This window comes from Triticum dicoccoides, chromosome 7B (assembly GCF_002162155.2).
Source record: "Triticum dicoccoides isolate Atlit2015 ecotype Zavitan chromosome 7B, WEW_v2.0, whole genome shotgun sequence".
NCBI lineage: Eukaryota > Viridiplantae > Streptophyta > Magnoliopsida > Poales > Poaceae > Triticum > Triticum dicoccoides.
In genome coordinates this window covers 216899137-216915793 of record NC_041393.1, presented here as the reverse complement: position 1 = coordinate 216915793, position 16657 = coordinate 216899137, and positions in this window count along the sequence as shown.

Genomic DNA, 16657 nt, shown 5'->3' with positions numbered 1-16657 from the left:
AAATGTTTGGTTTGTAATTAATGATACTAATGTAGTTGGTGCCCCATCGAAGTTGTGCATTGGGGATTTGAAGAAATCACACACCACCCGTACAATTTTTTGGGCTGCATGCAAAGTATAGGGGGTCTTTTGATCGAGCATGTCTCCCTTGTGCTGTTTATAGACGACACACATATTTGTGGGATCCCTGAGGTCTATATATGTCATCCTTGGCCGATAGTGAGGGGGGCCCATACAATCTATCCCTTTGACCCAACATATGGCAAGGGTTTGACCATGACGGTTTCCTATTGCTATATGGGCCATGTTAGACCAAATCAAGTTTGAGCACATGCGTTAGACGAAATCCCCCCGCCGCCGCCACGAAGTTTGGGAATAGGCATCATACGTCTTGAACCTAGCTTGGGGGTACGGTGTTCAGTTTGTAATGTAGTTGGTGCCCCATTGAAGTTGTGCATTGGGGATTTGAACAAATCACACACCACCCATACATATTTTTGGGTTGCATGCAGGGTAAAGGGGGTCTTCTGATCGACCATGTCTTCCTTGTGCGGTTTTTTGTGATGACACGCATATTTGTGGGCCCCCCTGGGGTCTTATCATCCTTTTAACCGATAACGAGGGGGTTTGGCCATGAATGGATTCCTCCTAGTTCGTGTTAGGGCGGGTCACCGTCACATGATCGAGCAAAGTTCAAGCTCATGCATTCTCAGGATTCCTTCCCACATGCTTGGATTGGTGGGTTGGACTAACACCGTACCCTACATATCTCGTACTTGATTACCTAGCTTCCATGGTGGTTTTCTATATCGAGAGGCAGACACCACATATAAATTTTACATTATTTGATATTAAGAACACATCACCCCTTCCAACGTACATCATTTTGGGCAACATACAGCCGGTGCTAGTTTTGTGGCCCCCCTCGTGCGATTTTTGATGATGGTCCAATCTATTGGCCCAACCGGTGTGTGTGTGTGTGTGTGTATGTGTGTGTGTGTGTGTGTGTGTGTGTGTGTCCATTCTATCCATTTTTTAGTGACAACAATAGATGTCGTTTGACCAAGCGATAGATTCACGGGTCCGTCTTATGGTAGGTCATGCCGAGATGCATGTATGAACAATGTATTGGTACGTGCATCCGTCCTGCCGACACGAAGTGGGAGGTGGGGCAAGCACCCTAGCTAGGTAGCTAGGACCTTATGTCATTATAGATATATCCAACGGGGCTTTCCGGTTTGCGAGGCAGGTGCCACCAAAGTTGTGTTTGTGTATTCAAACATCACATCCTATATTCCTACATATATTTGGCCACTTCCAGGTGGTTGTTGACTTCGGGTCCCTCTCATCGATCTTCAACGACGCGCCCAACTATGGGCCCACGCGGTCAAAGTTGTGCATTGCAAATCTGAACATCACACACCACCCTTTTCATTCATATATATTTGGGCCACATGCTGGGGTGGTTGTCTTCTGATCCTCATGTTTTTTGCTGCCAAATGGTGCTATATATGAAGACTCGGATGACGTTCAACGGACACGGGTGCACTAGCATAACCATGTGTGGTGCTGGTGCACTGTGAAATCACCACGATTGTGCAACTATGGGCAAGGGTGGAGGTACTAGCTTAACCGTGTGCGATCCTATTGCACCGTGAAATCACCACGACTGCGCACGCGCGATCAAGGGTGGAGGTAGTGGCTTAACCATGTGTGATGCTAGTGCATTGTAAAATCACCACCTACGCATGCTAAATGCGGGTAGTTTATTTAGGATGAATTACACATCTGCGTCTGAAAATTAGGATGAACCGAGTGTGAGAGACTAGCTAGCTAGAAATCTAAAAACAAACCAGCCTTGAGCGATGCTAAAATTGGTGGTTCCGTCGCTTTTCCTTATTATCATACACGCATATTCTTATTGGATCGCGGGCGATCTTGGGTGCTCCCACCCCGCATCAATTCCTTTACCCAAATTTTAGTAGTCGTGGTATTTTAACCATCGCCCCGACTCCTCCACCATTAACCTTATGGTAAAACTCCAGTAGTCAAGGCATTTGAACCCTCGTCCTTCCTCGTCCACCACCATCTCCACCCACCATTACTAAAATTTTCAGAAGTCATGACGTATCCTCAAACACCCCCTCCACAGTCCCCCCACCCTCGAACCCTAGCTTGCCGCTGCCAACCCCTGCCGGTCTGCCCATGCCTCCTAGCTTAGGTAATAAAGTTCAGGTTACCCGGTGATTCCCATACCGTCACGTCCCAGAGTTTTTAGATGAGGCTTGCGGTGTCCCTCCCTGCCAGATCCACACCCCCTACTCTAGAGAGTCGCAGCCTAAGCCCGACGAGTGTTCGGCCAAAAAGTTCAGGTTACCCGGTTTATCATGGCCTCTCCAGTGGATGTTGGCGAGGTGGCCGCCGTTCGTCCCGACATGTCGATCCCGGAGCAACACCTTGTCGTGGAAGCTGGCGAGGGCGTTGACTATGTTGCCAGGCCAAATGCTTCACGTCAGCGAGCTAGCGTATTACTGTATCTCGGGAAAGCTGGCTACACCATCAAGCTCATCAACATCGGCGGCTTCACGCCATGTCACTTTTTAAGTGGTCCATCCCTAACCCCTCTGGTTCAACCGCCGTTGATCTCTTCGATAGCCCTGCCACTGATCTCCTCCGCCAAGCAGTCAAGGATTAGCAATCCTTGTACTCCATCGAGCCCATTTTGTCATTTCTAATGGACACATTCTACGGCGGCGGCTTGGGATCCTCAATTGCCAAGTCAGATCTCACCGACCACGACCACGAGGAGGGAACCCACAAAGGTTCTTCCAAGGTGAAATAGCCCATCTGTGATATCAGAGAGCGCACCATGGGTATGTGCTCTTCCAACTGGAAGGATCCCGTCCATGAAAAGTGAGGTAACATCCGATCAGACAATCTTACTTTTTCTAGCTAGCCAACCCGTACCCTTTGTTGTAGTAGCTTTTGCCATGCGGTGTTTCAACTGTGTCGTGTTTAATTATTTCAGCTATGCAAAAATGTAATGTTCAATAGGGCTATGTGATGTTTAAGTATGAATTGCCAACTTCAGTTTCACGAATGGCTATATTTGGTTGTTTATAGTGACTAGATGCCTTGTTTATCTATATTTGGTTGTTAGGTTGGTTGGAGTGAGCATTTGTCCAATTATCAAGTAGATGCCTTGTTTATCTATATTTGGTTGTTAGGTTGGTTGCAGTGAGAATTTGTCCAGTTTTCAAGCAGATGCCTTGTTTATCTGTATTTGCTTCTAGGTTAGTTGTAGTGAAAATTTGTCAAGTTTTCAAGCATATGCCCAGTTTATATGTGTTTGCTTGTTTGGTTGGTTGCAGTGAGACTTTGTCCAGTTTTCTATGGCTATATTTGGTTGTTATACCAATCATTTATGCCTTGTTTATTTCAGTCATTCACAATGTGATGTTCATTATGTGGAAGTCGGAACTGTGCAGCTCGATTTCATCAATACCTGTTTGAACCGCTATATTTGGTTCCAATTATGCATGGTCTAGTTAACACATGCCCCTTATTTTTGTTTTACACATTTATCTAGTGTGATGTTTAAGAATGAGCTACGTTATATTCATTTTCAACAATACCAGTTTGAATTGCAGTATTGGGTGGGGGTTAAGCCTGTTGTAGGTAACATTCCCTTCCAATTTATATCCGCTTTAATAGCATGCTGAAACCAACATATTCAAGCTATCATTTGGAGATGTTGTTGTTTACCTTGGATATATTTGTTTGATGTTAAGGTTGTTGTACTTATCATGCCTTTCCACTACCTATGCAGGACAACAATAGGAGTGGCCAGCATTTTCCATCGAGACTGGTTTCATCCCTCGGCTTGTACTCCCCCCGTCATTCCTTAAGGTACTGCATATAGATGCAGGCCTGGACACTTTTTAGCCTCTAATACAGACTTGTTGCTTGTAGGTACATATGTCCTTGGCAAAGAACCACGCATCGACCCTTTTTGCGTATGGGGCAATGAGATATTCATGAACCAGCATCAAGTGAGGAAACTGAGAAGGATTATTGGCAAAAGGATACGAACGGTGGCAATCAAATTATCTGTTTACACTCTATCCAACACAATAGTAAGTTGTAGGATGGTAACGACAAACTCTATAGCCTTCTCTTTTTACTGCCCATAATGAGTTGTTAGACAACAATGTCTGAATCTTTTTCGTTTGCAGTGGTTCCCAAAGCAGCTTACTCAAGATTACCTCGCAATGTACATGATTGGTTGACACACAATGAAGGTGAAAGTATTTTATCGAGACTACAATGAGCATCTAGAAGTCCTAATGAAGACAGTGAAGGATGTGCGGGCAGCCATCACAAGGGGTTGGCCTAGAGTTGTGCGCATATTACGCATGGAGAAGGGCACAATATTGGCATTCCGCTTCACCTTCTGCAGCAACCAGAATGACTTTCGCCTCTGTCTTTACAGTCTTTAGTACAACTGTGGTTCATCATTCTTTAGTTGGTGCTTCTGTAGTTCTTCAGTATATGTACCTGTCCATCAAATGATGCATTCATGCTTGAACCTATATTTGTAATAAACATGGTTTGATATGAAATAAGTGGTTGCCTAACTTCAACTTCAAAATCTGTGATTTTTATATGCAGGGATTAAATTAGAGATAGATTAGGTTCTACATGCCAGTACAGTGCACACGATTTGCGAAAGCAAAATGTCTGTGATATATCCGGAGATCGGACAGGCTTCTCAGATCCACTACGTGTGCAATGAATCTCTAGTGCACACACGATCAACGAAGAAAAAACCTGTGAGATTAACAACAACAGCACACACAGTTCCTTATTATTAAATGTTTGCAAAAGTCACCTTATCACACACGCTTTGCAATTATGGACTATTTATGATTTCTTGTGCATCGTAGGCGTTTGCTCATAGAAGAACGCGTGCGACAGGCCCTCATCCGGTGCGGGTAAGATGGATGAATCGTATGAGATATATTCAAGCTTCGCATACAATTTTATAGGGATAACTGTATGCATTCTTACATCGAATTGCATACAGTCGACGAAAAGTAAATGTGTGTGATTGTCTGATTATTATACACTTTCTATAATAGTGAACTATTTGTGATGGGGCATGCATCGTAAATGTATTACCACGAAATACCGACTATGATGGAAATGCAAGCACAAACGAGTAGCAAGGATGGGGTGTTTGGGATATGCGAGACATCACAAACAGTTGTCTGGAGACTCGCATTTGGGATACATGTCAGCGACGCATATGCTTAGTTATGCAAAATGTATGCAATGCTACTCCCTATCCCCGACGGTTTCTGGGTCGTGTGGGAAGGACCCCCCCCCTATCGCCTACTCTCACAAGGCGACGGTTTAAAACTTTGTCGCGAAAAGTGGTTAAAAACCATTTGTATGGCAGCTCGATGTACCAGTGAGTGTTCTTTTGAACAATCATCTAGAAACCATATCAATTTCATAAGTGAACCTTTGATTCATCACCCTCTACTGTTGCTTCTAAGGCGACAATATACTCAGCCTTCAGTTATAGAATTCACCACAGTAACTGATCGTCCATTTTGCATCATGTTTACCTACTGTTATTTATAATGTTTTTATGCATAATGATGATTTTTGGAGTAATTCTAATGCCTTTTCTCTCATAATATGCAAGGTTCACACAAAGAGGGAGAATACCAGCAGCTGGGTTCTGGACCTGAAAAAGCTACATCAGGCCACCTATTCTAGACAACTCCAAATGAGCTAGAACTTCACAGGGAATTTTTTTTGGAATATATAAGAATTATTGGAGCCAATAACTACTAGAGGGGCCCCACCAGGTGGCCACAACCCACCTGGGCGCCAGGGAGCCCAGGCGGCCCCTGGTGGGTTGTGCCCTCCTCGGCCCACCTCTGGTTCCCACCTTCTAGTATATAAGTCATTTTGACCTAGAAAATATAAGGAGAGGACTTTCGGGACGAAGTGCCACCATCTCGAGGCGGAACTTGGGCGGGAGCACTTTTGCCCTTCGGCGGAGCAGTTCCGCCGGGGGAACTTCCCTCCCAGTGGGGGAGATCATCGTCATCATCATCACCAACAACTCTCCCATCTTGGGGAGGGAAATCTTCATCAACATCTTCAATAGCACCTTCTCCTCTCAAACCCTAGTTCATCTCTTGTGTTCAATCTTTGTACCGGAACCTTAGATTGGTGCTTGTGGGTGATTAGTAGTGTTGATTACATCTTGTAGTAGATTACTATATGGTTTATTAGGTGGAAGATTATATGTTCAGATCCATTATGCTATTTAATACCCCTCCGATCTTGAGCATGATTATCTATGTGTAGTTACTTTTGTTCTTGAGGTCACGGAAGAAATCTTGTTGCAAGTAATCATGTGAACTTGATGTGTGTTTGATATTTTGATAGTATGTATGTTGTGATTCCCTTAGTGGTGTCATGTGAACGTCGACTACATGGCACTTCACCTTATTAGGGCTTAAGGGAACGCATTTTGGAGTAGTTATTTAGATGATGGGTTACGAGAGTGACAGAAGCATAATCCCTAGTTTATACGCTACTTCGTAAGGGACTGATTTGGATCCAAAAGTTTGATGCTATGGTTAGATTTTATCTTAATACTTTTCTCGTACTTGCGGATGCTTGCTAGGGTGTCACACCCTAGCTAGTTCATGCATAGAGTGTTGCATCATGTCAATTTCTTTCATCAGAAACTTGAAATGGGGATGACAAAACCCCCAGCCCCCTCTGAAACCAACTAGGGTTTACTAAAAATATTTTCAATGAACCTGAAATGCCCTTCTAAAATGTCCATCATTTTTGCCTTGGTTCAGAGCCTCTGCCAAAAGTGGTGCACAATTTTCTAGGTCATCCTAGGGTTTTTGAATTAAATCATAAGTATTTGAGTTTGGGCATTTAAATTATATAAATTATTTTAAATGCTCAAATATTCCCAAACTAAAATGTTCCAGTTAGTGGCCATGAGCAGTTTGGGGAATTTTGCAGTTGTCTAGGTATTTTTAGTAATTCCACAAAGTTACAAAATAAATAAAAAAGATAAATAAAAAAGAGAGAGAGAGGGAACTAACCTGGCAGCCAACCTAGCCAGCCCAGCAGCCGGCCCAGCCCAGCAGCCGCTCCAGCGAGCTGCTTGCCTTCGCCAGGCAGGCAGGCAGGTGCTCGACGGCGACGCCAGCGCGCGCCACGCAGCTGCCCGCCGCCCTGCTTCCTCCCCTCGCCTCGCTGTTGGCCTGGATGACCTCCACGTCGTGCCCCGAAGCCCGTGGACACATCCATTTCCCCCCTGCCTCTCTCCCTTGCTCTCCCACGCCATGGCCGACGCCACCGCAGCCGCACCGTCGCCGTAGTCGCACCCTCCATCGTCCTTGCGCCGTGCCACCGTGTCCAGGAGCTCCGCCGCCTCCTCTTCTTCGAGCTAGCCGAGTCCCGAGCGCTCACTTGCCCCGAGGCCTCTGCACCGACCTCGCCCGTCTCCTCCGTCGCCGGAGATCCCCTTCGACGTCACCGCCGCACCAGCTCGTCCCGACCGCGCCGTTTGCTTCCCCGAGATCGCCGTGAGCCCAGCTACCTCTCCCCCCTTTCCTTTCTCGCTTCCGAGCCCCGTAGCGACTGCACGAAGCTCACCCGCACGCGCCGCCGCAGAGCTCGTCGCCGAGGTGACTCCGGCCACCCACTGGCCACACCACCATGTCCAACACACTCACCGCACTCGCAAGAACCCGTAGCACCTCACCCCGAGCCTCGCCGTGCCCCATAGCCTCGGGTTCATCATCACCTGAACTCCGGCGACCGCCAAGCTCGTCGCCGGCGCCGTTTCCGGCCACCCCGAGCTCAACCAACACCACCAAGAGCTGCGGCTTGCTCCCAGCTACACGTAGATGCCCTCCGCGGCTCTTTTGGTCGCCGGAATGCGCAAAAGCACTCTCGCCGCCGCATTCGTCCTCGCCAGCGGCTAAACGCCGGCGAGTTGACCCCGCTGACCCCTTGTTTGACCATGGGTGGGCCCAGTTTGACCCCCCCTGTGTCAATGACAGGTGGGGCCCAGCCCTGTTAACTAATCAGGATTAGTTTTAATTAATATTTAGTTAATCTAATTACACTGACACACGGGACCCACTAGTCAGGGTTGACCTGGACTGTTCCGTTGACCGCTGACGTCATCCTGACGTAATGCTGACACAGTAATTAATTACTGGAGTTATTTTTATACAGGAAATTCCAGTAAATACCACAAACTTTAAAAAATCATAGAAATTAATCTGTAACTCCAAATGCAAATTTTTATATATGAAAAATGATCAGAAAAATCCAATCTATCCATCTGTACTGGTTTCATGCATGTTTAAGAAAGCTAACCTGATGTTTAGTGCAGAACAAGATAAAGCACTTAAAGGGGCCATTTATGAGTTTGAAACTTGAGTCTTTGATTCAAAATGGTTCAAACCCATCTGGTCTTAGTTGCATTAGCCTAATACACTCATTTTTCCATGACTCATGCATGCATCATATTGTTGCATATTGTTTGGTGATGTTGTGTATCGGTGCTCTTTGCGGCAGGATCTGCCCCCGAGGAGTACCACGATTACCCTAGCGAAGATCAATATCAGTGCATCGACCCATCAGGCAAGCAACCAACCATTTGATCATATCGATACAATCCCATGTTCTCGCTTCTGCTCTCTTATACTGCATTAAGACAACACGATTCAAACTGCTGAGTGCTACGGTAGTTGAACCCATTTCCTCTGCAAGACCTGTCATTGCCACGATAACTAGATGAAACCCACTAGCATGTGTAGGAGTTGATTGAGCCATATGTATGTGTTGTTCCTACCTTGCTATGCCTGCTATGCTTAGAGTCGTGTCAGGTCTGGTTCATCTGGGTGATGGGCTAGAGTGAAATGATCTTGTCGGTAATGAGAGGGATGTGTTGAACACGATTTGGTAAAGGTATCGATGAGAGGCCATGTAGGAGTACATGGTGGGTTGTTTCATTGAAGCCGACCTTAAGCACCGAGATCTGTATGTGTGATTTAAGATTCAGCTACTACCATGCATTGGGCCCTGAAATATGACCCCGCTCGACTTCTTATTCACCCTAGTCCTCTGTCCAGGAGTTGCAAGTAGTTTCTGGTGTTTGTAGTTACTGGAGGCCGTGGGCAGCGCTGACCCGCGGGGTGGGCTGTGATGCGATAGGTACGTGGCCGGGTATGCCGGGCACCCGTTAGGTGTCTCGGAACCCTGTACACATCGTTCGGGGCCGTATGTGGAAACCTCGGCCGGACTCCCTGCGGATGGAACCTGAATAGGCGATAAACCTGGACTAGAGACTTAGGTGTTTAGGTAGGTCGTGGTCTACACTCACGTCGGCTTTCGCTTGAAGTCTGCCGAGCACATGTCGTGTGCAGACGCTAAGTGGTGGAAACATGTATGAAGAAGTACACCCTTGCAGGGTTAACATTATCTATTCGAATAGCCGCGTCCGCGGTAAAGGACTACTTGGTTGCCTATACAGTTCATAGACAAGTAAATGGATACTACTAAAATCCTCAAGATAAGCGTGAGTGCCGAGGATGGCTCTTCCGTAGGATGACGGAGGTGGATCCTCGGTGGTGTATTGAAGTGGTGTGTAGTGGACTCGAGTGCGCAAAACCTTTTCAAGTTGGTGTCTCGTAAGATAGCTTAGCCAAGAGTCAAAGCTGGCTAACTGCAATAACCCCACCAACCCTTCTTGATAATGTGCATGTATGTAGGATCTGATGTAAGTCTCGCTGGGTACCTTTGTACTCATGTTGCTATAATTTACATTTTACAGAAGACGCTGCAACCCCTTCTGATGGGTTCTTCGTAGATGTCGATATCGATGAGTAGGCTGGAGCCCAGGTGGTGATCCTGAGCTTATGAAGGACCATGTAGTATAGCCAGGCTTACCCAAGCCTCTTTTATTTTACTAGATGTCTGTACTCAGACATGTCTCTTCTGCTGTTGGCTTGTATGGTTCGTATGACTTGAATGCTGGGTTGTGTGACCCGTACTTGTGTGTATGCTATGTATGGCTCTCTGAGCCTTTAAATAAAGTACTTGTGTCATAGAGTCATGTTGTGATGCCTTGTTGTATTTGCACATATCGAGCATATTGTGTGTATGATTGAAATGCTTGGTATGTGTGGGATCTGACTATCTAGTTGTTTATCCTTAGTAGCCTCTCTTACCGGGAAATGTCTCCTAGTGCTTCCACTGAGCCTTGGTAGCTTGCTACTGCTCTGGAACACATAGGCTGGCCGGCATGTGTCCTTCTTCGTTCCTGTGTCTGTCCCTTCGGGGAAATGTCACGCGATTGATACCGGAGTCCTGTTAGCCCGCTACAGCCTGGTTTACCGGAGTCCTGCTAGCCCAGTGCTACAGCCTGGATTCACTCGTTGATGGCCGACACGTTCGATGCTGGGTCATGGATGTCTGTCCCTGTAAGTTTGTGCCACTCTGGGTTCACAACTAGCCATGTCAGCCCGGGTTCTTTGTCATATGGATGCTAGCGGCACTATCATATACGTGAGCCAAAAGGCGCAAACGGTCCCGGGCCAGGTAAGGTGGCACCCGTGGGAATACCGTGCGTGAGGCCGCAAAGTGATATGATGTGTTACATGCTAGATCGGTGTGACTTAGGATCGCGGTCCTGACATAGGGGTTTAATCATAATTAGGAGGTTTGTTCAAGTAAGAACAGCACCTAATCACCAGTCCACCCACATATCAAATTATCAAAGTAGCGAGCACGAACCAAACCAACATGATGAAAGTGACTAGATGAAATTCCCGTGTACCCTCAAGAACACTTTGCTTATCATAAGAGACTGTTTTGGCCTGTCCTTTGCCTCAAAAGGATTGGGCTACCTTGTTGCACTTTTGTTACCGTTACCGTTACTTGCTCGCTGCAAATTACCTTGCTATCAAACTACTCGTTACTTATAATTTTAGTGCTTGCTGAGAATACCTGTCTGAAAACTACTTGTCATTTCCTTCTGCTCCTTGTTGGGTTAGACACTCTTACTTATCGAAAGGACTACGATTGATACCCTATACTTGTGGGTCATCAAGGCTCTCTTCTGGCGCCGTTGCCGGGGAGTGAAGCGCTCTTGGTAAGTGCAAATCGGTAAGGAAAAATTATTACTACGCGCTGAAATTTATTGTCACTTGTTGCTATGGAGAACAGTCCTTTGAGGGGTTTGTTCGGGGTATCTTCACCTTGACCAGAACCACCATTAATTACCCCTCAACCTACTGCACCTACTTAAAATATTGGTTATGAAATTCCTTCGGGTATGATAGAACAATTGCTAGCTAATCCTTATGCAGGAGATGGAACTGAACATCTTGATATGCACTTAATATATGTGGATGAAATTTGTGGATTATTTAAGCTTGTAGGTCTACTCGGAGATGAAGCTAAGAAGAATGTTTTCCCTTTATCTTTGAAGGGAAAAGCATTGGCATGGTATAGGCTATGCGATGATATTGGATCTTGGAATTGGAATCGATCAAAATTGGAATTTCACCAAAAAAAATATCCTATGCATCTAGTTCATCGTGATCGACATTACATATATAATTTTTGGCCTCGTGAAGGAGAAAGTATCGCTCTAGTCTTAAGTCAATGTTATATTGAATCATGAGCTCTCAAGAGAAATTATTATTCCTATTTTTTCTGCTCGGCTTTCTCGTGATGATCAATCCATGCACGATACTTCTTGTACTAGTTCTTTTATGAAGAAGACTATTGAATTCAGGTGGGATCTCGTAGAAAGAACTAAACGCAGCTCTGAAGAGTCAGGTATTAAGCTTAAATATGATTGTGTTAAATCTTTTATGAATACCGATACTTTTCAAAAGTTTAGCTCTAAATATGGACTTGACTCTGAGATAGTAGCCTCCTTTTGTGAATCATTTTCTACTAATGTTGACCTCCCTAAGGAGAAATGGCTTAAATATCATCCACCTACTAAAGAAGAAATTAAAGAACTTGTATCGGCTAAAGATGAAACTATTATTTATAATGTTGACCTAGTTGTTCCTACTGCTTATATTGAAAACCCACCTTTCCCTGTTAGGATAAAGGACCATGCTAAGGTTTCAACTGTAGTCAGTAAAAGTTATACTAGAGCACTCAAACTTGCTGAACAAATGAAAGTATAACCTAGTGTTTCTATGGTTAAAGATCTCTTGGTAGAAAATATAGATGGGCATGTTATTTACTTTTGTGATGAAGCTGCTAGAATTGCCAAACTAGGTGAAAAAGATAAACATAGACATGTTGTTGGCATGCCTGTTGTCTCAGTCAAAATAGGAGATCACTATTATCATGGTTTATGTGATTTAGGTGCTAGCGTGAGTGCTATTCCCTTAATCTTATATCAAGAAATTATGAATGACATAGCACCCATTGAAATAGAAGACATAGATGTTACTATTAAACTTGCTAAGAGAGACACCATCACACCACTTGGGATTGTTAGAGATGTTGAAGTCTTGTCTGGGAAAATAAAATATCCTACTGATTTTTTTGTTCTTAGTTCCCCACAAGATGACTTTTGTCCCATTATCTTCGGTAGACCTTTCTTGAACATCGTTAATGCTAAAATAGATTTTGAGAAACAAACGGTCGGTGTTAGTTTTGGTGATGAGTCTCATGGGTTTAATTTCTCTAAGTTTAGTAGAAAGCATCATAAGAAAGAATTACCTAGTAAGGATGAAATAATTGGTCTTGCTTCTATTTTTGTGCCTCCTACTGATCCACTAGAACAATATTTGCTAGACCATGAAAATGATATGCATATGCATGAAAGAAGTTAAATAGATAAAAAAATCTTTGAACATCGACCTGTGCTTAAACACAATTTGCCTATTGAAACTCTAGGGGTCTACCTCCACCTAAAGGTGATCCTCTGTTTGAATTAAAACAATTGCCACACACTTTGAAATATGCTTATCTTGATGAGAAAAGTATATATTCTATTATTATTAGTGCTAACATTTCAGAACATGAAGAAGAAAGATTATTAAAAATTCTGAGGAAGCACCGAGCTGCTATTAGATATACTCTTGATGATCTTAAGGCATTAGCCCGTTGTTGATCATCAACAATGTTTAAATCCTAAGATGAAAGAAGTGGTAAGAACTGAAATAATAAAGCTTTTGGATGCAGGTATAGTCTATCCCATAGCTAATAGTAGATGGGTAAGTCCCGTTCATTGTGTCCCTAAGAAAGGAGGTATTACTATTGTTCCTAATGATAAATATGAACTTATTCCACAAAGAATTGTTACTCGCTATAGGATGGTCATTGATTTTAGAAAATTAAATAAACCAACTAGGAAAGATCATTACCCATTGCCTTTTATTGATCAAATGCTAGAAAGACTATGAAAGCACACACACTTTTGTTTTCTTGATGGATATTCTGGTTTTTCTCAAATACCTGTCTCACAACCTGATCAAGAGAAAACCACCTTTACTTGTCCTTTTGGAACTTATGCTTATAGACGTATGCCTTTTGGTTTATGCAATGCACCTACTACCTTTCAAAGATGTATGACTGCTATAGTGTCTAATTTTTGTGAAAAGATTGCTGAGGTCTTTATGGATGTTTTTCCGTTTATGGAACTTATTTTGATGATTGCTTAAGCAACCTTAATCGATTTTTGCAGATATGTGAGCAAACTAATCTTGTCTAGAATTGGGAGAAATTCCACTTTATGGTTAATGAAGGTATTGTCTTGGGACATAAAATTTCTGAATAGGGTATTGAGGTGGACAAAGCTAAAGTTGATGCAATTGAGAAAATGCCATGTCCTAAAGATATTAAAGGTATTCATAGTTTCCTCGATCATGCTAGTTTTTATAGGAGATTTATTAAAGACGTCTCTAAAATTTCTAGGCCTCTTACAAATCTTTTACAAAAGGATGTTCCATTTGTTTTTGATGATGATTGTGTAGAAGCCTTTGAAACACTTAAGAAAGCCTTAATTTCTGTACCTATTGTTCAACCACCTGATTGGAACTTGCCTTTTGAAATTATGTGTGATGCTAGTGATTATGATGTTGGTGCTATTCTAGGACAAAGAGTTGATAAGAAATTAAATGTTATTCATTATGCTAGTAAAACTCTAGACAGTGCCCAAACAAATTATGCTACTACTGAAAAATATTTCTTAGCGGTTGTGTTTGCTTGTGATAAATTCAGATCTTACATTGTTGATTCTGAAGTGATTGTTCACACCGATCATGCTACTATAAAATATCTTATGGAAAAGAAAGATGCTAAACCTAGCCTCATTAGGTGGGTTATTTTGCTACAAGAATTTTACTTACATATCACTGATAGAAAAGGAGCTGAGAACCCCGTAGCTGATAACTTGTCTAGGTTAGAGAATATTCTTGATGACCCACAACCTATTAATGATAGTTTTCCTGATGAGCAATTGGCTGCAATAAATGTTTGTCATAACACTCCTTGGTATGCTGACTATGCTAATTACATTGTTGCTAAATATATACCACCTAGCTTCATTTACCAACAAAAGAAAAAGTTTTTCTATGATTTAAGACATTACTTTTGGGATGGCCCACATCTTTATAAAGAAGGAGTAGATGGTATTATTAGACGTTGTGTACCTGAGCATGAATAGGGGTAAATCCTACAAAAAATGTCACTCCAAAGCTTATGGAGGACAGTGTCGGTGTCAAAACTGGCAGATCTCGGGTAGGGGGTCCCGAACTGTGCGTCTAAGGATCGAAGGTAACAAGGAGGCAGGGGACACGATGTTTACCCAGGTTCAGGCCCTCTTAATGGAGGTAATACCCTACTTCCTGCTTGATTGACTTTGATGAGCATAGGGGTTACAAGAGTTGATCTACCTCGAGATCGTGATGGCTAGACCTTAAATATCTAGCCTGTATGATTTTCATCGCCCCTAAGGACTAAACCCTCCGGCTTATATAGACACTGAAGGGATCTAGGGGTACAGAGTCGGTTACAGAGAAAGGAAGGTACATTATCTGTACGCCAAGCTTGCCATCCTCGCAAAGGAGAGTCCCATCCGGACATGGGGGAGGTCCTTCTATCTCGTATCTTCACGGCCCACCAGTCCGTCCCATGTGACATAGGTCGGCCGCCCGAGGACCCCTTAGTCCAGAACTCCCTCGCACACCATGCCGGAGACAGAACTGCTCATAAGATATTACAATCTGGTTTTTATGTGCCTACTCTCTTCAAGGATGCCCGTAAGTTTGTTTTATCTTGTGATGAATGTCAAAGAATTGGTAATATTGGTAAGCGTCAGGAAATGCATATGAATTATTCTCTTGTTGTTGAACCATTTGATGTTTGGGGTTTTTATTACATGGGACCTTTTCCTTCCTCTAATGGGTATACACATATTTTGGTTGCTCTTGATTATGTTACTAAGTGGGTAGAAGCTATTCCAACTAGTAGTGCTGCTCACAACACCTCTATTAAAATGCTTAAGGAAGTTATTTTCCCAAGGTTTGAGTCCCTTCATATTTGATGACTGATGGTGGTTCACGTTTTATTGATGGTGATTTCTGTAAAATGCTCGCTAAGTATGATGTTAACCATAGAATTGCATCTCCATATCATCCTCAATTTAGTGGTCAAGTTGAACTTAGCAATAGATAAATAAAGCTAATATTACAAAAAATTGTCAATAGGTCGTGAGAGAATTGGTCTAAGAAATTAGATGATGCACTTTGGGCTTACCGAACATCATATAATAATCCTATGGGTATGTATCCTTATAAAATGGTTTATGGAAAAGCTTGTCATTTGCCTCTTTAGTTAGAACATAAAGCTTATTGGGCACTTAAAGAACAAAACTATGATTTCAAACTTGCCGGTGAAAAGAGGTTATTTGATATTAGCTCACTAAATGAATGGAGAACCCAAACTTATGAAAATGCCAAGTTATTTAAATAAAAAGTTAAAACATGGTATGATAGGAGAATATAAAAGTGTGAGTTCAAAGTTGGAGAATATGTTCTTTTGTACAACTCTCGTTTCAGGTTTTTCGCAGGAAAACTTTTCTCCAAATGGGAAGAACCTATGTTATCGAGGAGGTTTGTCGATCTAGAGCCATCAAAATAAGTAATGCTGAGGGTACTAACACGAAGGTTGTCAATGGGCAAAGAATAAAACATTATATCTCAGGTATGCCCATTAATGTTGAAAGTAATATTATCCAAACTATGACACCAGAAGAATACATACAAGAAAACTTCCGGAACACTCCAGAATAACTGAAAAAGAAGAGGTACGTGATACGATAAGTAAATGGACTCCAAAAAATTGGCAAAAATATTTTCTGTCAGTTTTGGAATATATCAAAAATTAGGAAAATAAGAAACAACCAGGAAGGTAACCCTGGTGGGCACAAGACGCCAGGGCGCGCTTGGCAGCTTGCCACGCGTGCCCAGGTGAGTTGTGCCCACTTCGGGTACCTTCCGGACTCCGTTTTTCTCCCGTTTGCTTGTTTCCCAAGATAAAAAATCTTTATATACCCCCCCGA